The sequence below is a fragment of the Coregonus clupeaformis genome, chromosome 30 (genome assembly GCF_020615455.1).
Source record: "Coregonus clupeaformis isolate EN_2021a chromosome 30, ASM2061545v1, whole genome shotgun sequence".
In the NCBI taxonomy this organism is placed as follows: Eukaryota; Metazoa; Chordata; class Actinopteri; order Salmoniformes; family Salmonidae; genus Coregonus; species Coregonus clupeaformis.
This window is the reverse complement of record NC_059221.1, coordinates 172,732-198,629: the sequence shown is the minus strand read 5'-3', so window position 1 is coordinate 198,629 and position 25,898 is coordinate 172,732. Positions and strand designations below refer to the sequence as shown.

General features: G+C 43.3%; 1 protein-coding gene across 1 annotated transcript in view; it reads right to left on the bottom strand.

The window, feature by feature from the left end:
* Positions 1–25,898, bottom strand: part of LOC121545975 (phosphatidylinositol 3,4,5-trisphosphate-dependent Rac exchanger 1 protein-like) — a 132,787-nt gene that overhangs the window by 99,381 nt on the left and 7,508 nt on the right. The gene's annotated exons all lie outside the window — the stretch shown is intronic.

Below are 25,898 nucleotides of genomic sequence, written 5' to 3'. Positions count from 1 at the left end.
GTCCGTGGGTGGCTTTTGACAATTTATTTGGATTCCTCATGTGCTACTCATTGTTAGAAAAAAGGTTGGTCCAAATCGGATGTAAGGTACTACACTATATAGACTAAAGTATGTGGACACCCCTTCAAATCAGTGACTTTCAACGTGGCACCGTCATAGGATGCCACCTTTCCAACAAGTCAGTTCGTCAAATTTCTGCCCTACTAGAGCTGCCCTGGTCAACTGTAAGTGCTGTTATTGAGAAGTGGAAACATCTAGGAGCAGCAACAGCTCAGCCATGAAGTGGTAGGCCACACAAGCTCACAGAGCCCTTTCCTGTTTCAGCATGACAATGCCCCCTTGCTCAAAGCGAGGTCCATACATAAATAGTTTGTCAAGATCGTTGTGGAAGAACTTGACTGGCCTGCACAGAGCACTGACCTCAACCCCATTGAACACCTCTGGGAGGAATTGGAAGGCCGACTGAAGGGCTTAATCACCCAACATCAGCGCCTAACCTCTCTAATGCTCTTGTGGCTGAAGGGAAGCAAGTCCCCGCAGCAATGTGGAAAGCCTTCCCAGAAGAGTGGAGGCTATTATAGCAGCAAAGGGGGGACTAACTCCATATTAATGCCCATGATTTTGGAATGAGATGTTCGATGAGAAGGTGTCCACATACATTTGGTCACGTACAGTGGGGAAAAAAAGTATTTAGTCAGCCACCAATTGTGCAAGTTCTCCCACTTCAAAAGATGAGAGGCCTGTAATTTTCATCATAGGTACACGTCAACTATGACAGAAAAATGAGGGGGAAAAAATCCAGAAAATCACATTGTAGGATTTCTTTATGAATATATTTGCAAATTATGGTGGAAAATAAGTATTTGGTCAATAACAAAAGTTTCTCAATACTTTGTTATATACCCTTTGTTGGCAATGACACAGGTCAAACGTTTTCTGTAAGTCTTCACAAGGTTTTCACACACTGTTGCTGGTATTTTGGCCCATTCCTCCATGCAGATCTCCTCTAGAGCAGTGATGTTTTGGGGCTGTCGCTGGGCAACACAGACTTTCAACTCCCTCCAAAGATTTTCTATGGGGTTGAGATCTGGAGACTGGCTAGGCCACTCCAGGACCTTGAAATGCTTCTTACGAAGCCACTCCTTCGTTGCCCGGGCAGTGTGTTTGGGATCATTGTCATGCTGAAAGACCCAGCCACGTTTCATCTTCAATGCCCTTGCTGATGGAAGGAGGTTTTCACTCAAAATCTCACGATACATGGCCCCATTCATTCTTTCCTTTACACGGATCAGTCGTCCTGGTCCCTTTGCAGAAAAACAGCCCCAAAGCATGATGTTTCCACCCCCATGCTTCACAGTAGGTATGGTGTTCTTTGGATGCAACTCAGCATTCTTTGTCCTCCAAACACGACGAGTTGAGTTTTTACCAAAAAGTTCTATTTTGGTTTCATCTGACCATATGACATTCTCCCAATCCTCTTCTGGATCATCCAAATGCACTCTAGCAAACTTCAAACGGGCCTGGACATGTACTGGCTTAAGCAGGGGGACACGTCTGGCACTGCAGGATTTGAGTCCCTGGCGGCGTAGTGTGTTACTGATGGTAGGCTTTGTTACTTTGGTCCCAGCTCTCTGCAGGTCATTCACTAGGTCCCCCGTGTGGTACTGGGATTTTGCTCACCGTTCTTGTGATCATTTTGACCCCACGGGGTGAGATCTTGCGTGGAGCCCCAGATCGAGGGAGATTATCAGTGGTCTTGTATGTCTTCCATTTCCTAATAATTGCTCCCACAGTTGATTTCTTCAAACCAAGCTGCTTACCTATTGCAGATTAAGTCTTCCCAGCCTGGTGCAGGTCTACAATTTTGTTTCTGGTGTCCTTTGACAGCTCTTTGGTCTTGGCCATAGTGGAGTTTGGAGTGTGACTGTTTGAGGTTGTGGACAGGTGTCTTTTATACTGATAACAAGTTCAAACAGGTGCCATTAATACAGGTAACGAGTGGAGGACAGAGGAGCCTCTTAAAGAAGAAGTTACAGGTCTGTGAGAGCCAGAAATCTTGCTTGTTTTTAGGTGACCAAATACTTATTTTCCACCATAATTTGCAAATAAATTCATTAAAAATCCTACAATGTGATTTTCTGGAGAAAAAAATTCTCAATTTGTCTGTCGTAGTTGACGTGTACCAATGATGACAATTACAGGCCTCTCTCATCTTTTTAAGTGGGAGAACTTGCACAATTGGTGGCTGACTAAATACTTTTTTCCCCCACTGTACGTAGTGTACATTTATTGAATATTATATGAACCCTATCAATTAAAATTTGCCAATTTGGGTGGAATGAATTAGCTTAATTTCTCAGAAATCAAATGATATTTCAACAAAATAATGTTGCAGGAATGGTAATATCTGTTTCTAACTACAGAAACGATTTCAGGAAAATCTGAGATGGTGGATGTCATGGCTTGCTGAAATAACATGGAATTACGCAGCAGGCAGACGTACGTACGCATGCATACACACACACACTCACACAAGCACACAAACATCATCCTTTAATGAATGACTGACAATCCTAATCACACATCAGCATAGAAAATACCCCAACGATTGGCTCTCCACGTCAGTCAAACAGTCGGCCGGTCTTTGTCAAGATCTAACACTTTTTCCTTAACTAGCATTTATGCCTGTCTAATAAAAAAAATACAATGGAATGGGAGAGGAGGGGAGGGGAAAACACCTTATTTGTGACTTCGTAGTTCGTACAACTGCACCATGGACAGTCTCGCTCCTAAACTTCTAAATGTGCCACACAGATGTGGAAGAAGGGGGGGTGTACAAATGTGCGAGGCCACAAGCAACAAAGGGGTCCTTTCAGTGTCTGCATTACGCCCCGACACCAGCGATTCTCACCAGGGCTGTATTGGCTATCGGCAGTGTTGCGTTACTAAACGACTGGACTTGTTTATTGGAAGAGAAGAGGGGAACTTTGTCAATCTCCAAGCGCTGCCACCAGCATCACTGAGCAGGGGTGGCCAAGGGCAGATCAGATAACACACTGGCTGTTCAGAATTAAAAGAAAACTATCTGGGGGGGGACAGCATCACACAGAGACGTGAGCATTGAGGAGAGTCAGTGTCCACAACATTTTTTTTTATAAACTGGTGTCTGGGAGGGAAAAAAGCAGACAAAACAATAAACAATGTGGGTAGGAAACCCAGATTCATGCTGACATAAATGCTCCATTGGACATACTTCTTATATTTCTATTCACTTTTTACTTCAAATCCATTAAGCTGGTAGACTACGTCTGACACTACGTTTGTTTTCATATATTCATGTCTCAGGTTGCCCTTTATGCAGGTTTTTGACGTCAATGTGCCATCATCTGGGCTTTGGTTTTCCGTCCCGGTAAGATCAACCTTTTGCTTGTTGTAAATAAGCAAATCAAGGTTACCATGGTAACTGTTTTGGTCATTTCTCGCTAGGGGAACGTGAAGGAGAGATGAGGCGAGCTAGCAGAGGACTGGACTGACCCCATTTTCAGAGCTGCTGTGATTGGATGAAACAGGTGTTCTAGGGGTCAAAGGGCACAACTTGACCTCCAAAGGCCGTGGCGTTTGGTGAACACTCAGGGATGAGATAGACATTATCATGTGCATTTGTGTTGGTCACTCCTTACCGTGGTTGGGAAAAGCTTAGTAAATTAATAATAAACCACAATAGGCCAGGCCTACATAAAAAGGTATGCTAAAGGACTAAAGTTACAAATAGCAAGCAGGGTTGTGGTCAAATACGTTTTTTTTCCCTTATCAGTCAATTAAATTGAAATAAATGGAGTTTAAATTGATGAATTGTACAAGTCTCCGATTTTTTTGTTCATTTTCCACAATTTCATCATCCTGAATTGAACTGACCCCAACCATGATCGCAGGAGACCTGCCACTGCATACGTCATCCACGGTGCTCTTACAGATTGCTCAGAATAGCATGCAGACCAAATTTAGTTTGGTCATCAATACATCATGTGCTAATAACAGCACGTCAAATAGTACTCTGACAGGGACACAAATTTCGTTTTGGAGATCCTCAGATTCATTCAGGTGATTAATCATCTACTGCTGTACGGTGCAAGGGCAGGCAGAGCTGGTGAATGGAGCAGAGCAGCAATATTGCACACCAGGGTCTGTAGCCAGAAGGGCTATAAGGGTGAATTTGCTCATATGGAACTCCCAAAGGAGATCCGCTCCAACTAGCTTATTCTCTAGCCTGGCTTGCCAGACAATTGACCACCAGACAGTCAAGTACTAATGTAAAGACTTGATGTCAGTAAGATAAATACTATGAATCATAGCCACAACACTGAATGCCTGACAAGATCAACCTCAGATCAAAAGCCCTATCTGCAAGCAACAGGTTATACAGTACGGATGAGTACTGTATAACCTGTACTCATCCGTACAGGTTATTGAGGAGTCTTCAACCTTGTGTGCATTGCCTCGGTCGGAGCTTGGTTTCCAGTGTGCGCCCTGGACAAAGACAATACTTGATTGATTGTTTGAGCGCCAAAAGAGACTTGCACTCTCTGTCACCGCTGTCTCTATAACACACTCAGCATGCACGCACCTCTGCACAACCCTTTAGTTACACACCATAAGCCACAAACGACTTCAACTGCTAAATAAACCAATTAAAACCATAAATTATTCTACGAAAGGGACCCCATAATACTGATAAATGATTCATCATCCAGGCCACATTACTGTCATCTCCTCATTTGAAACCCCTTCCTTTTCTAGCAGCCATACCTCTAATCATCATGCACAAGCATTTCGATACACCCGCAATAACATATGCTAAATATGTGTGTATGCGACCAATAACATGTAATTTTGTTGTCCTGAGCAGGGAGGCCACAGAGGGCTGTGTCAGGATTGCTTTTATTGCCCTCTCAGGTCTGAATACATTCTGCCCCCCTACTTCTCCCTCATCCCCCTCTCAAGAGATATATAAAAACTTCTTTTTTTTGCAGAGTAGCTTTGTACACTGAAGCCCAGTTGCAAAGGATTCACTGCTGTTTTTCTTTTCTTTGTTGGTGCTTCTGTGATGCGCAAACAGGAAGTGAAAACAGAGCAGTCAGGTTTTACAAAAAGCCTCAGCTCTTTCAAAAAAGTGTATTCTTTTCAAATTAGCTACGCAGTGGCTGGACTCAGAGAGGAAGAGGAAATAAACACTGCACACAGAGAGAGTGAGGCGCTGCTGGCTGGCATGCGACACAAAGGTAGCGAGGAGGATGTCCCGTGACAGGAAGTGAAGCTTTGTGAAGAGGAAGTGTGCCAGTGACATGTTGATTTTAACATTTCCAATCAGGCCATGCATGAACAGAATTTGTGGTTTTGCGCAAACACACTGCAAGAAGCCAAGATAGAGCTGCAGAGTGTACAGTATTGTCCTGCAGTAAAATTAGCTAAAGTTATACCACAGCATTGTTGAATACTCGTTTCTGATTGGCTAGAAGGGCATTCTAGAATAGACATTAAAACCAGATAACGGGACAGTTGGAAAAGATATCGGGACAAAATGCAGTCATGACGCAATATGCGCCTACACATGCAGACCGTACTTGCTACAAAGTTACAGAAAGCTAAACCAACAACCACACAAACTGAAATTGTAAACGCAGGTCCAAAGAGGGAAAATCCTAGATGGCTAGCATTTTTTTTATATTTGCAGACATTTTTTGGGAGCATCTGATGACTTAACGTGATGAATGATGAACATGAATTTCACCTGTCCCCTCCACCGCTAAAGCCGTCAAATCCTCCCACGTTTCTAGTTTGACCAGCTGTTTTCAGCAACTATTACCTTTGAATTTGGTTGACAGGTTTGCTAGCAACAAACTATTTAGCTATCTTCTAGCCTAGTGTTTGATATGCAATGCAATCTCCACGTAATTAACAGTCAGTGTTGACGAGTCTCCTGACGAGAAGGCAAACCTTTCTAGCTATTCCAGGCAAAATCGGCCATTATCAGCTCATTGTTATGGATGAATCCAAATGAATGTCAATAGAAAACAGCTACATTGCCGTTATTCTGGCTGCAGAGGTAGTGACTGTGTAGCCGTAGCTTGTTGGCTAGCTAGCAGCAAGCAAGGGATAAGAACGTTGCCAGCAAACGTTACATAAAGAACGAAAGACTGGGTCGCGTCCATAAAATATTGAACTAATCAAACAAACGTCTCTAGAAACCAAAAGATGAGAAAGTATGAATTCGCGTATAAACATATCAACGAGAAAAGGGTTTTCTACCGGTGCTTTCATATTTTTGTCTTTGGCAACTGTGGTATAAGCGGGATAAACACTTTTGTTCTGTACATTACCTTGGAAATATGTGGTAATGTACAGAACAGCGCTGCCTCGTCCCGCTGTGTGGTCCATTATTTCCAAGGTTATGTACAGAACGTTGCCGTTTATCCCTTCATGTTGGAGACTTGAAAGTTGAGAAATTATCATAGCAGTAGGACCATAAAATTGCAGTACTGTGACATTTACACATATTATGCCCAAAAGTCTTAGGCCAACAGATAAGATGAGTACAGTTGAATTCTGAACACAGGCCAAATAAAATTATTGATTGGTTAGGGAGTGCAACAAATCCTCAGATGCAACCATAAAATGGGTTTGTTACAGTTCATACAGATGACTGAGCCTTTATTTCCACTTTCATGTAATAAATAAAAGATGAAGACCATTGGAAGCTAATAGCACCACAAACTAGCCAACTCCCAACCATCACCACAGCTGGAGAGAGAGCATTTCTCTGCCACAAACTGCTGGTGGAGCACTCAGTCAAACCCAGAGAGGGAGTGGTCCAGTCTCGTATGACCTGCAGCAAAAGGGTCAGATGTGGGTTGGTCACCGAGTTTGCCATTTGTTGTGACTTAGCGAAGCTATGAAGGGCCAGAAATACGGGTGTCCACGAGCAGACGTACATATGCTGGCGTCATGTTCCTCGTTCACTCAACTGGAGAGTGAAAAGGCCTGCTGCCTCCAACGTCTGCCCTGGGTCAGGTTCACTGGCCTGGATTGTGTTCACTGGGTATGGCACAGAAAACATTTTGAAACAGAGCAATGAAAAATGAAATGCCTTATTGGAAGTTCAGGTAGTAGGCTACCTGCTCGGTTTCAAAACGTTCTCTCCCATTTTGTTCCTACTGAACCCTGGTTCTAAACACACTTTTCCGTCCCAAAGCGAGAAGCCAGTCTGACTACAAGCGGTCCCTCTGAGCCAAGCTTGCCAAGTTCAACCTGATTGTGTTAAACTCTTAACTTAATCGTAATCACATTAACTTTGATGCAGAAGGACAGCAGATTTCAATCAGCTCAAATTTGTATAGCTTTCAAAGCCGCATTTTAGACCCAATTACGTTGAGAGTAGTAATGGTAACAAGACTACATTCATTGAAGCCCTTCTTCCACTGGTTGTGGGGACCCAGTCATCCCCATAGGCCTTGTGATGCAGTTGTGTCCGTAGGGACATGGGGAGAGAGCGCTACAGCTACATCCCCTCTTTACATTATGAAATAACATGCTAAAATCAACCTTACAGGGAAATCTAAATTGGCACATTCAGTAAGAAACAAAAAAGCGGCACATTCAGATGAGGATTAACTGATAGAGAAGTGAAGAATTTTGCCCTGTCATAACAGCCGGCGGGACCGTTCCAAGTTGCGAAATGTGGGCAAGGTCCTCACACACAAAGTCAGCTGTAGTAGCTGGAAGTGGCATCACGCTGCTTGCGGCAGGGACTTCACGTGGGGTACAACGTTACAGAACGTTCAGACATAAATGTTTTGAGTAGAACACATCTGTCTGTCAGGGACTGTCAGCTCTTATCATGACATTGCTATCTGCAATGTTCCGAACATTTAACTTCACCGAATACCCTGGAAGAGAGGAAAGGGATCCATTTAAAGGGATTGTAAGTGGTTGTTGACGCTCTGAAAAGGTTAACCAGATTCAGTTAAAGATGCACTGTGCAGAAATTGCTGCACCATTTCCTGGTTGCTAAAATTCTAATAGTTTGCCTAATGTCAGTTTGTGACAAAACAAGTAACTATAGTGTAGAGAATCATTGTACCATCTAAAACGCTGTGAAATAAATTTTCCATAACCAATAATTTTATATTTTCAGCTGTTTGAAGCTGGTGTACAAAACCAAAACGTAAGACGCAAAAACTAAACTTCAGAACGGGAAGCCTATAAATAGTGCACACTGAACCAAATCTTCCACTCCTTAGACTTGCTTTCAATGAGAATGACAGATCTATAACTAACATTTCTATGTGAATTTTGTCAGGTCGTCCAAAAATTAACATATTGCAGCTCTAACAGGATCAATCAGGGGATTCATGGGATAATGAGGGATGGTGATCATTCTAGAGTGGTTTGATACCAGCACCTTGACCAGGAGCCCTCTACTCCACAACCTTATGAATGAAACAGGGGGGTTGAAGAGGGGCACTTCTTGGCTGATTTGTGAAATGTCTCAAAAGGATGTTATTTTCCGGTTGGGCAACCATCTGGCTTTGGACCCAACTGAACATGCCCCCTATGTCCGTATATCGACATTTCTTGCAAAATTCAAGAGAGTGCTGCACACAGTCACATTTTGACACAGTGACCCTCTCCAAAGATCAAAAGTGAAACATTTTACATTTTAGTCATTTAGCAGACACTCTTATCCAGAGCGACTTACAGTTAGTGAGTGCATACATTTTCATACTGGCCCCCCGTGGGAAACGAACCCACAACCCTGGCGTTGCAAGCGCCATGCTCTACCAACTGAGCTACACGGGGCCAGAGCGTCTGATTGGAGCTGTCAAAAGCTCTTAAGTCCTACTGTTAAGTTACCGTCATTCGTCTACCCACGTCCTCTCTCCACTGCACAAGCAGTGATGTTTGCGTTTACACAAGGAGACCAAAAAAGGATAGCCTTTTTCAGTCCTTTACTCAAACAGTAGAAGGATATGCAGTAAAAAGAATGTGAAGCTAAAAGTAGCACTGGGGTTTTTTTAAAAGAAAAAGGAAGTATTTTGATATTTCTATATGATCAACCGATAAATAATATAGACCTACATGCAACAGTAGGTATTTGTTGCACTTTTCACAATGATTTTACATGAGGGCTAATTCACATAGGCCTAAATACTTAGAACCACTAGGCTAATAAATCAATCACATATTTTTCTTTCGATTATTTCATTAACATAAATTATGTTATTTCAAGTTATTCCCTTGGAGTGCAATATCACGCAGTTAAAAAATATGCCTAAATTGGGCATACCTATAAGTTGGGCAATTGATAGCATCTAGGTCATATGTGTTTGTTGATTAATGACCGTTCAAATGTTTTATGCAACATTATCGGCAAGTGACTTGATACCTTCTGTGCCAAAAGCAATTTAGAGTTGTTGAACGGGGTGATGAGTGTGTTGATACGGATATTATTAAAATGTTGCTTTTAACAACCATCATACTGTATGATTCAGTGCAATATGCCTATCACAATATTCCAAATATTAGAATTTGTAAAAAAAAAATATATATATATATACACACACACACACACACACACAGTGGGGAGAACAAGTATTTGATACACTGCCGATTTTGCAGGTTTTCCTACTTACAAAGCATGTAGAGGTCTGTAATTTTTATCATAGGTACACTTTAACTGTGAGAGACGGAATCTAAAACAAAAATCCAGAAAATCACATTGTATGATCACACTGCAGCAGAGATTTTGGCCCACTCCTCCATACAGACCTTCTCCAGATCCTTCAGGTTTCGGGGCTGTCGCTGGGCAATACGGATTTACAGCTCCCTCCAAAGATTTTCTATTGGGTTCAGGTCTGGAGACTGGCTAGGCCACTCAAGGACCTTGAGATGCTTCTTACGGAGCCACTCCTTAGTTGCCCTGGCTGTGTGTTTCAGGTCGTTGTCATGCTGGAAGACCCAGCCACGACCCATCTTCAACACTCTTACTGAGGGAAGGAGGTTGTTGGCCAAGATCTCGCGATACATGGCCCCATCCATCCTCCCTCAATACGGTGCAGTCGTCCTGTCCCCTTTGCAGAAAAGCATCCCCAAAGAATGATGTTTCCACCTCCATGCTTCACGGTTGGGATGGTGTCCTCTGGATCATCCAGATGGTCATTGGCAAACTTCAGACGGGCCTGGACATGCACTGGCTTGAGCAGGGGGACCTTGCGTTCGCTGCAGGATTTTAATCCATGACAGCGTAGTGTGTTACAAATGGTTTTCTTTGAGACTGTGGTCCCAGCTCTCTTCAGGTCATTGACCAGGTCCTGCCGTGTAGTTCTGGGCTGATCCCTCACCTTCCTCATGATCATTGATGCCCCACGAGGTGAGATCTTGCATGGAGCCCCAGACCGAGGGTGATTGACCGTCATCTTGAACTTCTTCCATTTTCTAATAAATGCGCCAACAGTTGTTGCCTTCTCACCAAGCTGCTTGTTTATTGTCCTGTAGCCCATCCCAGCCTTGTGCAGGTCTACAATTTTATCCCTGATGTCCTTACACAGCTCTCTGCTCTTGGCCATTGTAGAGAGGTTGGAGTCTGTTTGATTGAGTGTGTGGACAGGTGTCTTTTATACAGGTAACAAGTTCAAACAGGTGCAGTTAATACAGGTAATGAGTGGAGAACAGGAGGGCTTCTTAAAGAACAACTAACAGGTCTGTGAGAGCCGGAATTCTTACTGGTTGGTAGGTGATCAAATACTTATGTCATGCAATAAAATGCAAATTAATTACTTAAAAATCATACAATGTGATTTTCTGGATTTAGATTCCGTCTCTCACAGTTGAAGTGTACCTATGATAAAAATTACAGACCACTACATGCTTTATAAGTAGGAAAACCTGCAAAATCGGCAGTGTATCAAATACTTGTTCTCCCCACTGTGTATATATATATGTATATATATATTATGCATGCCAACATATTAGGCAAGAATTAAAAGGGATACTTTGGGATTTTGTCAATGAGGCCCTTTAGCGCAATGACTGGAAGTCTATGGGTATCTGCTAGTAGATACCCATAGCCTTCCAGTCATTGTGCTAATGCTAGTTAGCATTGGCTCGCGAAACTACCTCTAACTTCCTTCATTCTGGACACAGAGACATACTGTAAGAATGGACATACAGTAAGTTCATCTGACTCTGGGGAAGTAGATAAAGGGCCTCTGCAAATATCCCGAAGTATCCTTTTAAGAGTAGGCAAAGTGATCGTGTCAGGTCGAAAATGATAAACGTTTTACTATTGCACCATGATGTACAATCACATTCACAGAGGTTGTCTGAAGTTCACAGCTCATCGTGATTGGTTATTCCCCATCATTTGCAACCATGTCAATGAGCATCATCACTATCTTTCCTTTGCGGTACCTCACCTAGTTGGCTCAGGGATTCGACCCAGCTCCGGTACCACTTGCCGTGCGGTAGCAGAGAGAACAGCATGACTAGGGTGGCAGGAGTCTTTGATAGTTTTTAGGGCCTTCCTCTGACAACGCCTGGTATAGAGGTCCTGGATGGCAGGAAGCTTGGCCCCAGTGATGTACTGGGCCGTACGCACTACCCTCTGTAGTGCCTTTCGGTCAGAGGCTGAGCAGTTGCCATACCAGGCGGTGATGCAACCAGTCAGGATGCTCTCAATGGTGCAGCTGTATAACTTTTTGAGGATCTGAAGACCCATGCCAAATCTTTTCAGTCTCCTGAGGGGGAATAGGCTTTGTCGTGCCCTCTTCACGACTGTCTTGGTGTGTTTGGACCATGATAGTTTGTTGGTGATGTGGACACCAAGAAACTTGAAGCTCTCAACCTGTTCCCCTACAGCCCCGTCGATGAGAATGGGGGCGTGCTCAGTCCTCTTTTTTTTCCTGTAATCCACAATCATCTCCTTTGTCTTGATCACGTTGAGGGAGAGGTTGTTATCCTGGCACCACATGGCCAGGTCTCTGACCTCCTCCGTATAGGCCGTCTCATCATTGTCGGTGATCAGGCCTACCACTGTTGTGTCGTCGGCAAACTTAATGATGGTGTTGGAGTCGTGCCTGGCCATGCAGTCACGGCTGAACAGGGAGTACAGGAGGGGACTGAGCACGCACCCCTGAGGGGCCTCCGTGTTGAGGATCATCGTGGCAGATCTGTTGTTACCTACCCTTACCACCTGGGGGCGGCCCGTCAGGAAGTCCAGGATCCAGTTGCAGAGAGAGGTGTTTAGTCCCAGGGTCCTTAGCTTAGTGATGAGCTTTGAGGGCACTATGGTGTTGAACGCTGAGCTGTAGTCAATGAATAGCATTCTCACGTAGGTGTTCCTCTTGTCCAGGTGGGAAATACTGGTACAAAGCTGGAGTGTTTTCCTGTTTGCGCACCAGCAATAGCTACAGCAGCTATAGCCTACGACGAGCACAAGGCCAGCTCAGTCACAAGACACCCCAGTGTACAAGCATTTCACTACACCTGCAATAACATCTGCTACACATGTGTATGCAACCAATAACATTTGATTTCTATTAATAACACTGCCAAGCACTACACTTGTCAGGTTCTCTACCCAACCCCCCTTTCCAAATCACTCCACTTCCACCACCAGTAGAGATGAAACCCTTGAGTGAATCGCAGATGCAAGCAACATGGCATGAAATTGAATAAATAAATAAAGAATTCCCCTTTTTGTAGCCGGGCCACAGCGGAGCGTAAAATTATCCTACTCCCCCCCCTACAAAATCTTACCCTCTCCCCCACAATCCTCCTCTCTCTGCTGTGCTCATCGCCAACACAAAGGCCTACTTGGGTCTCGTCCATTTTCTCGTTCACTTCTGCTTTAAGGGCTTTAAAGTTCACAGCTCTTTCTGTGGCTCACACAGGTGGAAGCTGGCTCGCTACGGGGAGACTATTCGGTCTCTCCTCAGCTCCGTCAAAGTGGTGCTGAAGACAGGAAGAAGATTGGACCAGAGACTTCCTCTCAAAGACAAGAGAGACCATCTGTTGTCTTGTCTGTGGGTCTGACGAGCTTGGTTCCATTTAAACTACTGACAGAAGTCTCTCCATACATGACACGTCGTCTTGGGGTTGTTGGAACTCTTGTACAATGCTGTGCTTTCTAACATAATTGAAAAACCAATGAAAATATTACTCTTGATGGGTTCTACAACCATGCCAAGATGTAAAACATTTTACTAATTGGTTCTAGAATGGAAGAGAAGACAAAGACGACTAACAAAAACAAGAGTTTATGCAGCTATGCTGCTAGGACACCTAATTTAAAACAATTCAGTGAAAACGGAGGCTTCCATCATGACAGGGTATAGTGTTTAATGCATCTCATATTGCTACTAGTCTGTAAGTGAGAACCCTGAACATTCAACTATCTCTGGGTTGCAGAGATGATGGAGTACAGCTTTGCAGAGATGGGGTACAGCTTGTCCGCCCAGTAGGAAAGAAGCATGTCCAATTGGAGGGGAGGGTCTTTTTAACCATCTCATTTGGGTGTTCCTGACTTAAGTCTCTGAACGCGTAATGAAATTGGTTATAAATATCATTTTATGAGCACTTGGCTCTTTCAAGTCAGTCCGCTGTTGCTACCACATAATTATGCTCCCCCACCCCCTACACTTTTTAAAGTGCGTTTGCGTGAGTGGGGTTTCTGAGTGGAGCTTTTCTGAAGTGGAAATGGGGACGTGGTGGTTGGTGTCACGTTGAGAGGTGGATGTAAAATGTAAATGTAAAAATGTGACGTGACGCGCTGGAGATAACATCTCGGGACAGTTTGTAGAGGCCATCTGGAAGTCTGAATGTGTCCACTGTGACAGAGCTCAGCTGGACAGGGAAGAGAGAGCTGTCAGATCTGGAATGTTCCAATATGATACGGGCCTCAGATCTGTCGGTGATGTAAGACATTGGGTAACTTGTGCATCTCCACTCCCTATTGCAGCCCCTTTTATGGCTGTTCACTAGATACGATTACCTGCTAACATTTAGATTTATGTAGAGGAATCGGGAGTTATCTACACAGTATAGGAAGTATCGCTTCAGTATATAGTGTATAATGGATAAAGGTATAAACAGTGATATAACAGGAGATGTGTATGTGTGTGTGCGTGCGCATGTGTGTGCGTCAAGCCAGAGGATGTCACACTTCGAAGTTACTCAGGCTGATATGAGCCATAAGCAGCGTCACAGACCCGCTAAGAAGATGGCTTGTGGGAAGTGAATTAGCGCCCTGGCATGCTATCACGGTCAGAATAGGATCAAAAGAAGACACCCACTGGTTCTGAATCAGACAAGAGGAGCGGAACCAGTCAGAGACAGTACTGTAGCCAATAAACAGACCAGAATCAGCTGAACAACGTCTCTAAGTTGATGGGATACAATGACGCATCTTCTGATCAGATGGTATTTTGTAGGGCTGAGTGATTAACCAAAAAGTCGGTTATGTTTCGTTTTTTAAACAACTGATGTCAGTTCAATTATTTGAATTCCATGTGTTTTTTGTTTCTTTTGTGAGCTCAATGCACACTGCAGTTTCTCTAGAAATAAAATCAGATCATGCCTGAACTGTGCAATGTAGTAGGGAGTTGTAGTTTCCAACAGGCCAATGTTCTACATAGTTTAGCGCAGAAAAACTGACTACAATGACCATAATCACGGCTACTTGTCTGGTCTGTGTTTCTTTTATGTCTGCTACGTAAGATACAGAAGAATGCGTGATCAAGAGGAGATACATAGAGAGCAGTTGCTTCGCGAGGTATTGATATTCAGTCATAAAAGTATGCCTTATTTACTTTGAACTACTAAAATAGTGATTTTGTCAGACAGCATAGGCAGCAGATCTATAGAGATGAGATAACTTAATGAAATAATAAAGTAATAAAATAAAACAAATGTAATATACACAAAGTAATGTAGTGTGAATAACTGATGGTTAGTAAGTGATAAGCAGTCATGGGCAGTCACTACCATCATGGGACTTTCATAAATTGTTTTATTCTGTGTTGAACCAGCATTCAACACACGTAATGCATAGTGGGTTTAATTTTTGTTTTTATAATTGAAACCGAAATAGTGATACTTTTTTTATAGTCAAACCGACCTCAAAAAGTACTAATCGCTCAACAGTAGTATTGTGCCATCTTTAATTGAACCCAAATGAGACTAGTTTTACAACACTATTACACTATAGAAAGATACATGACTAACTTATGTAAAACTTTCACTCATCAATGTAAGCAAGTTAGGATTCGTCCCTGAAATAGGGTTCAATCAAAACACTCGAAGAGCGTTCGCCCACTCATTCAACCCATCTCGACTTTAAGAACACGTGTAGACACTGAGCACGGTCAATTGGCAGTCTTAAGGTGAACCACAAATAAAGCAACGGGTTGTAAGGACTTTCACACCTCCATCCACACCATCTATCACAACACACACTCCCCTCCTATTGGTCTTCCACTAGGCCAGGGGTGACATCGGAACTCAAATTCAATGAAGTGCATGTCAGGATGGAAGGTCGTAGGGTTTGGTTGTGTTCAATGTTTCTCAATAGAACGGTGACCTCGGCCACCATTGAATCCCACACATTTGGTTCTGTTCACAATCCTGACAAATGTTCCATGCCCAACAGTCTCTGTCCACAAACAGTTTAAGGCAATTCAGAAAAAAGGCAGTAATGGGAATTCCTGGAGAGTTCTCGCTGTGTGACTGACATTGGGATCAATTCCAAATAACTTGTCCTGCTTTTGTTCGGGTCACGATGTCAAGCGGACATTGGTGGTCTCTCATTGATGGTTTTTACAAGGGAGGCCATGTCACTAATTGCATTGTATATCACCCATTTTGAAAACACTGTGACCATTTACATTCCTTGTCATTGTGTAATTTTTCCATTCAGGCCTACTTGTGCAACTGAAGTGTCCGCATTCAGAAACTAACAACAGATCTGAATAGAAAGACCACATCTTTCAGTGAGTGTCACGGGTTCTGCCGAGGCTGCCCCTCCTCCTTGCTCGGGCAGGCTTCGGCGTTCGTCGTCACCGGAATACTAGCTGCTGCCGATCTATGTTCTATGTTTCTATGTTCTACCTGTTGTCTGATTGTTACACACCTGTTTCCCATTATGTGATTACTCCTTCCCTATTTAACCCGGTGGCTCCCATTGTGTTTTGTGCGTGTTTGTTTTTCGTTTCGTGTGTCGTTGGTGAGCGGGTTTGTTCCTCCCTGTGTGGAGGTATTTTGTATTGATTTCTTTACTTATTCAGTAAAGTATGTTTCATAGAGTTCTGTGTCCTGCGCCTGACTTCGATCCACCGCATTACACTGACACCTGTGAGCTAGAAGATGCACACACAGGCCAACTGACAACTTCACTGACTCCTGACAGGGAGAGAGTGGTCATTCACCAGATACAGTGCTGCTATGAATATACTACTGTATTCACCATGACTATGCAGAGGCAAGATCCAAGTTTATCTGATCTTACGAGCCACCATTTACACCTTGAATTCCAAAAGAAATGCTTCTGCATTCAATCAATCATCCTTGGGATGGCCTCACAAAAAAAATAATTAGCACCACAAAGAACTAAAACAAGATAGGCTATAGGTAAATACAATCTAAGTAGGATTAAAACGTGATGTGATTCCAGATCAGTCCAATATAAGCAGCTCAATGCAAAACATGTAGCTGGATCTGCGCTTCCCTCATGTCGGAGCACACATTGGAAAACATTGCTGCAGGGTGTGTGACATTACACATTATGTATGCCACTGTGCTACAGAGGTTTAGACATGTTAACTAGATTCCTCAAATTCCTGGTGCAGTCCTATGCCTTGGAGAGAAATGGCTTATGAGCCATTAGTTGGGCCTGACCCTTTCCTCTTTTTGTGCCGCGGTGTGCTGTAATCTGTTGGCTTGGCACTAATTGTCCTGGGGAGACGGAGCGCTGTGGCGACTTAAACATTTGACTTTTTAAGGAGCACGACTGCAAACGTATACCTCCTGTTGGAGGGTTAAGCTTTGGCTCTGGGTTTGGACAGAACTGTAGGGCTTGTGTAATGGAACCATCTGGGTGTTGGGAAACGAGGGGGGAAACAAAGTGAAGGCCCAATGGTGGGTTACTGTAAAGGAATTTTGTGGAGGAGGAGTAGGGGTCTGCTGGATTTGCTGAGAGGCAGCATTCCTCTTGCGCAGCCCGAAATGTGTTTTTGGACAAATTTCATCAATAAACAATGCTTACCACGGACAATCCAAAGAAACACAACTGGATATGCAAGCACATTTCCTTACAGTGTAGAAGGACTGCTGTTCACCTTCTCAGACACTATGAGATATTGGGCCCTGAGCTCTTTTTTGGTTACTCATCAAGTTATGAAGCAAACGATGAGCTTCCGTGTCAGGCCTTTAAAGTCTTACTAAGAAGATTATTTAAAAAGGGCCAGTAACAAACTCCTTGGCCGAGTCGGGACCCGGCAGCAGCCCCCCAGCGTTTCTATTCCAGCCCTTCCATAAAGACACGACTGGGAGTTTTACCCTATGCAGAGTACAGTCTGGTTTGTTAGTTAGAGCCCAGAAGTTGGGGTTACATAGAGTTGAAGCCACCGGCGCACAAGACGGGACAGGAGTTATAAACTGATCTATTTATAGTAGTAGACACCAGGACAGAGAAACCTGATGCTAGTGTATCCCAGTGTGGAGAGATCAAGGAAAGATAAAGAGAGAGAGGGAGCAGCTTAGAGAGGAAGCTCGAGGCCGACTTCCTGTGTGTCCTTCCTGGGTACTGATCATCCTGTTTGTTCAGCCAGCCTTTTCATTGGCCCTACCACTGTACCACAGGAGTCAACAACAGCTGGGCAGCAAGGGAAAATAAAAAGAGGCTAAAAAGGTATAGGCCAGAACACTAAGACGCACACAAAAATCAGATGGACCTACTTGTAAAAGGTTACTAAAAGCTTCACTCGGTTGATCTTCGTGCGTCAATGCATGTGGGTGGAGTGGGATTTTTGGAGTAGCGGACACCTTTTGGTGACATGATATCCTCGCCGGTCCCACTCCCACAAGGGGCCGACAGCAAAAGGTTTTTATTTTTGTCTTTTCATTTTGTGAAAGCAAGGAAGAATCGCCTCCCCTGGCGCCGATGACGTGGATGTCGATTAAGGCAGCCCCCCACACCTCTCTGATTCAGAGGGGTTGGGTTAAATGCCGAAGTCACATTTCAGTTGAATGCATTCAGTTGTACTAAATGCCGCCCCTTTTGTGATGAAAAACGTTATTGCAACACTACCCATCTTGCGTCTGCATAGAGCTTGAAGAAAGCTTAAGCCATGGGGTTTTCTAGTGTGCGTGTGTGTGCGCAACCAGGGGTGGGTTACAGAGGGGTTGCATCTCCAGATCTTTCCCATTAACCTATAGGCTATGGAGTAACATATTTTCCAAAGTCATCCCTGAACCACTTCCTTTTCCATATGCACACATGACAGACCGAGGTTATGAACCATTGTATTTACTCAGCTAATCAGAATATTCCGATAATAGAGAGACCCACAAGGCCATGCAGATATTCAGGGTTGTGTTTAGTAGGACACACGTAGCAAAACTCTTGGCAGCGGAAAACAAAATCAGTGTTCTAATTAGCCAAGTTCTAGATAGTAGCTCCCAGTTGCACTTAGTTTCACAACGTTTTCTCCCTACAGAACACGACCCAGGTCGGGTGGAGGTTTGTGGAAGTAGAGTGGCAAGATTTGGGTGAATATTATTGCCTCATTTTTTGGAAAGCTCAGATTTTGTGGTGCATAGTCAGCATGCAAAAAGCCTTTGGTTGATAAAGTAATCTCAAATGAAAACGCCAACCATTCTTAAAGTGGCCTATCCTCTTTTTTTGAAATTTTGTGGAAATCCCACATCACATTCACACAGGATGATGTCACCAACCATATTCATGCCATTGCCTACATTTTGGAGGATAATGTCAGGGAAATCCAGTGCTTTGGACTAAACTCACAAAGCAAACCACCTCAGGTGCCACCCTCCTATTGCTCGGAGAGAACTGATCACTGCAAATAAAGTGGCAAACCATTTAACAAACATGATTAGATACCAGTTATCACCAAAGACTTTGGGAATGACAATGAACGGTTTAAATGCAAAGCATCAGTCCTACTACTTGGGGAAAAAACGCTCATTCGGAGATTCGGAACGACAGTGCGGAGCAAAACGAATCCAGTTATCCCTGCCTCTCACCCCTCACCTCCCCCACCCCATCTCTATCCGCACCCCCACCCGATTGGATGTGCTCACTGGTGTCAGTAATTGCAAAGAGATTAGTGATGCTGGTTAGAGATGACAAAAGCTAGATAAATATCCCACTCGTGCGTGTATCGATTGTGTGTGAGTGTGTGATGCAGACTAAAAATACCAGGGTTGCAACACAAAAGAAGGTGGAAACAGAATCGATGCGGAGAGCAACGGGGGCGGATATTCTTCCATCAATTGCTGAGCCTCCATTTCACCTCGGCCTCTCTCATAAACGGGGGTCGATTGAGAACAAACAAACAACAGAGTGCCTCTCAATGAGGAAAAGCTGCGGGGCTTAAAGTGGTCAGTATCATAATCCATTCTCAATCTCACCCACAACTACCCACCGCCACAGTGATCACTGACTCCTCATCTATGGGCTCTGGTGTCTTCATATGGCCTCAGTCCCATCTTAACCCCCAACCCAGACTGGTCTCGTAGACTAGACGTAACATATTAAAATGTAAATCAAGGACACTCCAATTAGTATGATATGTTAAGTTTGGTATGGTAACATAAGACTGAAGGTTACTTAAGGAAAAAAACAAAAGGAGGGTGGTTAGTCGGGGTGGATGGGTGGGCGTACATCCCAAAGGTTACATTTTAGCTACTTTGCAACTCCTTAGCATGTAGCTAACCTAACGCAAACCTTAACCCCTAGCCTAGCTAACGTTAGCCAGCTAGCTATGATTAGCATTAGCCACCGCTAGCTAACGTTAGCCACAACAAATTGGAATTTGTAACATATGACACGTTTTGTAAATTCGTAACATACTGTATCATACAAATTGTAATTCGTAACATATCATACTAAATGGAGTATTCTGGATTTACGTACAGAATAATACTAAATGCACTGAGACCACGTTGCACGGCCAGACCTTATCAACATCAAATTCGCTTTTTGATGACAAAGCTCGGATTCCCGGCAGGGAGGGAGGGGAGAAGGGAGTAGCAAGGGGGGTAGAATAGGGACAGCGCAGTGCTGATGTTGGGCTACCCACCTCTCGTTAGAGCAAGCGTTGGTTAAAAAATAGATTTTACATGATGTAATGGTAGGCTCGGCAGGCAAAAGGCCGTAGAGAGGGGAAGCTGGGGGGGAGAGACCCAGAGCTCTCCTATCTTTTTTTGTTGGGAGTCATGGTGTGTGTGTGTGTATTTAGTCCCGTTTCTTGGGACCAGTTAAGTCGACCGTTATGCAACGCTGCTCCACATAATAATGTGAATGATAAAATGGGGATTAAACATTAAGAGGATCACCTATGAGGAGTAATAGTCAGTCTGAAAATGAACATTGGACAGTTGATTGATTAGTTTAAACCATGTTCATTATTTCCTCAACTTTCATACAGTATTCCCACAGAATAACCCCATTTTCATGTTCATTTACAGACACTTTTACGTTCTGGGTCTCCACATGAAGTGTGTAAGAAGAGGGGGAAAGAACTTAGTCAATTCGAGCATAGAATACTTGTCAATACACCCCTCTTTTCAAATGTGTTGAATTAATTGGATAAAATGTGTCGGTGTCAACATTCTTTAAAGCAGGGGTCCTCAAAGTGGCGTCTGCGGACCTGTATTGCAGGGGGACAAAAGCCTGATCTAAAAATAATAGCAATAACTATTTATTAACAGATTAAACGGCTTTTGGCCAAGGGAGCCGTGGAATAAGTTAAAAGGGTGTAATACAATGTAATATTTTTCATCTACAATGTACAGCGCATTCGGAAAGTATTCAGACCCCTTGACTTTTTGTTACATTACAGCCTTATTCTAAAGATGATTAAATAAATACAATTCCTCAATCAATCTACACACAATACCCAATAATGACAAAACAAAAACAGGTTTTTATAAATTTTAGCAAATGTATTTAAAAACAAAACAGAAATACATTATTTACATAAGTATTTTGACCCTTTGCTATAAGACTCAAAATTGAGCTCAGGTGCATCCTGTTTCCATTGATCATCCTTAAGATGTTTCTACAAGTTGATTGGAGTCCACCTGTGGTCAATTCAATTGATTGGACATGATTTGGAAAGTCACACACGTCTATCTAAGGTCCCACAGTTGACAGTGTATGTCAGAGCAAAAACCAAGCCATGAGGTCGAAGGAATTGTCTGTAGAGCTCCGAGACAGGATTGTGTCGAGGCACAGATCTGGGGAAGGGTACCAAAACATTTCTGCAGCATTGAAGGTCCACAAGGACACAGTGGCCTCCATCATTCTTAAATGGAAGAAGTTTGGAACCACCAAGACTCTTCCTAGAGCTGGCCGCCCGGTCAAAGGGAGCTAACCAAGAACCGGATGGTCACTCTGACAGAGCTCCAGAGTTCCTCTGTGGTTATGGGAGAACCTTCCAGAAGGACAACCATCTCTGCAGCACTCCACCAATCAGGCCTTTATGGTAGAGTGGCCAGACGGAAGCCACTCCTCAGTAAAAGGCACATATCAGCCCGCTTGGAATTTGCCAAAAGGCACCTAAAGACTCTCAGACCATGAGAAACAAGATTATCAGGTCTGATGAAACCAAGATTGAACTTATTGGCCTGAATGCCAAGCATCACGTCTGGAGGAAACCTGGCACCATTCCTACGGTGAAGCATGGTGGTGGCAGCATCATGATGTGGGGATGTTTTTCAGTGGCAGGGACTGGGAGACTAGTCAGGATCGAGGGAAAGATGAACGGAGCAAAGTACAGCGAGATCCTTGATGAAAACCTGCTCCACAGCGCTCAGGACCTCAGACTGGGGATAAGGTTCACCTTCCAACAACCCTAAGAACAGAGCCAAGACAACGCAAGAGTGGCTTTGGGTCAAGTCTCTAAATGTCCTTGAGTGGCCCAGCCAGAGCCCAGACTTGAACCTGGTCGAACATCTCTGGAGAGACCTGAAAATAGCTGTGCAGTGACGCTCCCCATCCAACCTGACAGAGCTTGAGAGGATCGGCAGAGAAGAATAGGAGAAACTCCCCAAATACAGGTGTGCCAAGCTTGTAGCGTCATACCCAAGAAGACTCGAGGCTGTAATCGCTGCCAAAGGTGATTAAACAAAGTACTAAGTAAAGGGTCTGAATACTGATGTAAATGCAATATTTCATTTTGTAAAAACAAAATGTGCTAACATTTCTAAAAACCTGTTTTTGCTTTGTCATTAAGGTGTATTGTGTGTAGATTGATGAGGGAAAAAAACGATTTAATCAATTTTAGAATAAGGCTGTAACGAATTATACATTTTTCAACTCAATACTATTCCCCCAAAATGCACAGTAATTTAAGCATCAACCAAAAAATCTCTGCTTCATAACATTTCTAGAATTGCAACAAATTTGCTTGAAAAATACAAAATTCTCTCTCCGATGCCATGAGGCGGGCCTTTTAAATGTTCTTTCCTCGGGCCCGAGACTTGGTTCATCCAGCCATGTACAGTACCAGTCAAAGGTTTGGACACACCTACTCATTCCAGGGTTTTTCTTTATTTTGTACATTGTAGAATAACAGTGAAGACATCAAAACTATGAAATAACACATATGGAATCATGTAGTAACCAAAGAAAAGTTAAACAAATCAAAATATATTTTATATTTGAGATTCTTCAAATAGCCACCCTTTGCCTTGATGACAGCTTTGCACACGCTTGGCATTCTCTCAACCAGCTTCATGAGGTAGTCACCTGGAATGCATTTCAATTAACAGGTGTGCCTTGTTAAAAGTTAATTTGTGGAATTTCTTTCCTTCTTAATGCGTTTGAGCCAATCACTTGTGTACAGAAGACAGCCCTATTTCGTAAAAAGACCTAGTCCATATTATGGCAAGAACAGCTCAAATAAGAAAAGAGAAACGACAGTCCATCATTACTTTAAAACATGAAGGTCAGTCAATACGGAACATTTCAAGAACTTTGAAAGTTTCTTCAACTGCAGTCGCAAAAACCATCAAGCGCTATGATGAAACTGGCACTCATGAGGACCGCCACAGGAATGGAAGACCCAGAGTTACCTCTGTTGCAGAGGATAAGTTCATTAGAGTTACCAGCCTCAGAATTTGCAGCCCAAATAAATGCTTCACAGAGTTCAAGTAACAGACACATCTCAACATCAACTGTTCAGAGGAGACTGTGTGAATCAGGCCTTCATGGTTGAATTGCTGCAAAGAAACCATGAAATGTGTCCTTTGGTCTGGAGTCCAAATTGGAGATTTTTGGCTCCAACCGCTGTGTCTTTGTGAGACGCGGTGTGGGTGAACGGATTATCTCTGCATGTGTAGTTCCCACCGTAAAGCATGGAGGAGGAGGTGTTATGGTGTGGGGGTGATTTGCTGGTGACACTGTCTGTGATTTATTTAGAATTCAAGGTACACTTAACCAGCATGGCTACCACAGCATTCTGCAGCGATATGCCATCCCATCTGGTTTGGGCTTAGTGGGACTTTCATTTGTTTTTCAACAGGACAATGACCCAACACACCTCTAGGCTGTGTAAGGGCTATTTTACCAAGAAGGAGAGTGATGGAGTGCTGCATCAGATGACCTGGCCTCTACAATCCCCTGACCTCAACCCAATTGAGATGGTTTGGGATGAGTCGGACGGCAGAGTGAAGGAAAAGTACTCAGCATATGTGGGAACACCTTCAAGACTGTTGGAAAAGCATTCCAGGTGAAGCTGGTTGAGAGAATGTGTGCAAAGCTGTCATCAAGGAAAAGGGTGGCTATTTGAAGAATCTCAAATATAAAATATATTTTGATTTGTTTAACACCTTTTTGCTTACTACATGATTCCATATGTGTTATTTCATAGTTTTGATGTCTTCACTATTATTCTACAATGTAAACATTGTACAAATAAAGAAAAACCCTTGAATGAGTAAGTGTGTCCAAACTTTTGACTGGTAGTGTAAACTTGACACTATTTGCGACTTCTGCTATCAGAATACGAAGATCTCATTGAAAAGACAGGTCTAGATGCACAAACGTCGCATTGTGGTCAGATTGTGTTCAGATCTGGCTGACCACTTCAGGAGATGGTCCGGGGCGCATTGTGTGCGGAATTCTCCTCAGGTCTGGACGCAATCAGGCTACCGAAAGCACGACGTGATCAGCACTCCGCCCACAAGTCTCCAGAAAACGTGTGTTTTGGGAGCGAGAGGCACCTTTTTTCATTAAACATTGGAGGAAATACGTTCATAGCATGAGGAACGTGTTTGCTGGCTTCATAAATGCTAGCCAGCTAGCTTATTTCGAAGAGTAAAAAAATAATGTTTGGCTAGAGTTACGCTAACCTGTTTGCAATCCTGTTAACCTTGCTAGCTAGCTGGCTCGCTAGTTTCAAAGGTTAGCTGGCTAGTTAGCTAGCTACAGTAGTTGGCTACTGCCATCAAGTTATTGTGTTATCAGATTTAGCCTGTTCCACCGTTTGCAGAATGCATACAGGCATTTGAATAAAGCACAGGAAAGAGGAATCCAGACACAATGTGGACACAGTAGACACATTTAAATGTAGGAGTAGACCATAGACATTAAAGGGGGTGTAGATGTATGACGTGTTCGGAATTCCATGATCAGAATTCAAAAGCTGCATAAACCTTCACGTGTAGACATGGCCATAGTAAAACTCCTTTAAGGTTATTTTTAATTGCACTCAAGTTGTGTTCTGATTATGAGGGGGTCCCTGATGAATTTGCTAACACCAAGCCCAAAAGGTTTGAGAACCCCTGCTTTAAAGACCTTGGTTGCTTATCATACATTACATTATTAACTTTGTATCATACATCAAGTGACTTCAGTTACTTCATATCATATAGCAGTTTGAAATAGCCATGGCTCAAGGATATCGTCATCCATCGATGAGGACACCTGCACAGTGCATAGAGACAACACAGGAGACTGGAAACAAAGAAATACAGTATGACAAGGTGACAAATTGAATTGCCACCTGCAGCTGGTCTACACTCCAGCTGGAGCTTCTGGCACAGCGGGGTGCTCGCGGGTGACGCGTGAAAAATTAGCATATTCAGATGTGATTAGGCCTACAGAAAATGTGTTACCTAACACTTGGGCCTACTATGAAGAAGTGATTAATTGACTCGCAATTATCAATGAATGGCCGGAGCAGCCAGGCAACATCATTTCCATTGAATTGCGCTTTTAAAATCCACGGGTTCTAATGGATTATCAGAACTTGCAAGAAGAACAGACTGGTTAATAAAGGCAGCATTCTGGATGACATTCCAACATCAACAGTTTTTTACTAGCACAAGCTTAGTTGAGGAACACTTTACTCTGCTCTCTTACAGTGAGGGAAAAAAGTATTTGATCCCCTGCTGATTTTGTACGTTTGCCCACTGACAAAGAAATTATCAGTCTATAATTTGAATGGTAAGTTTATTTGAACAGTGAGAGACAGAATGACAACAAACAAAATCCAGAAAAACGCATGTCAAAAATGTTATAAATTGATTTGCATTTTAATGAGGGAAATAAGTATTTGACCCCCTCTCAATCAGAAAGATATCTGGCTCCCAGGTGTCTT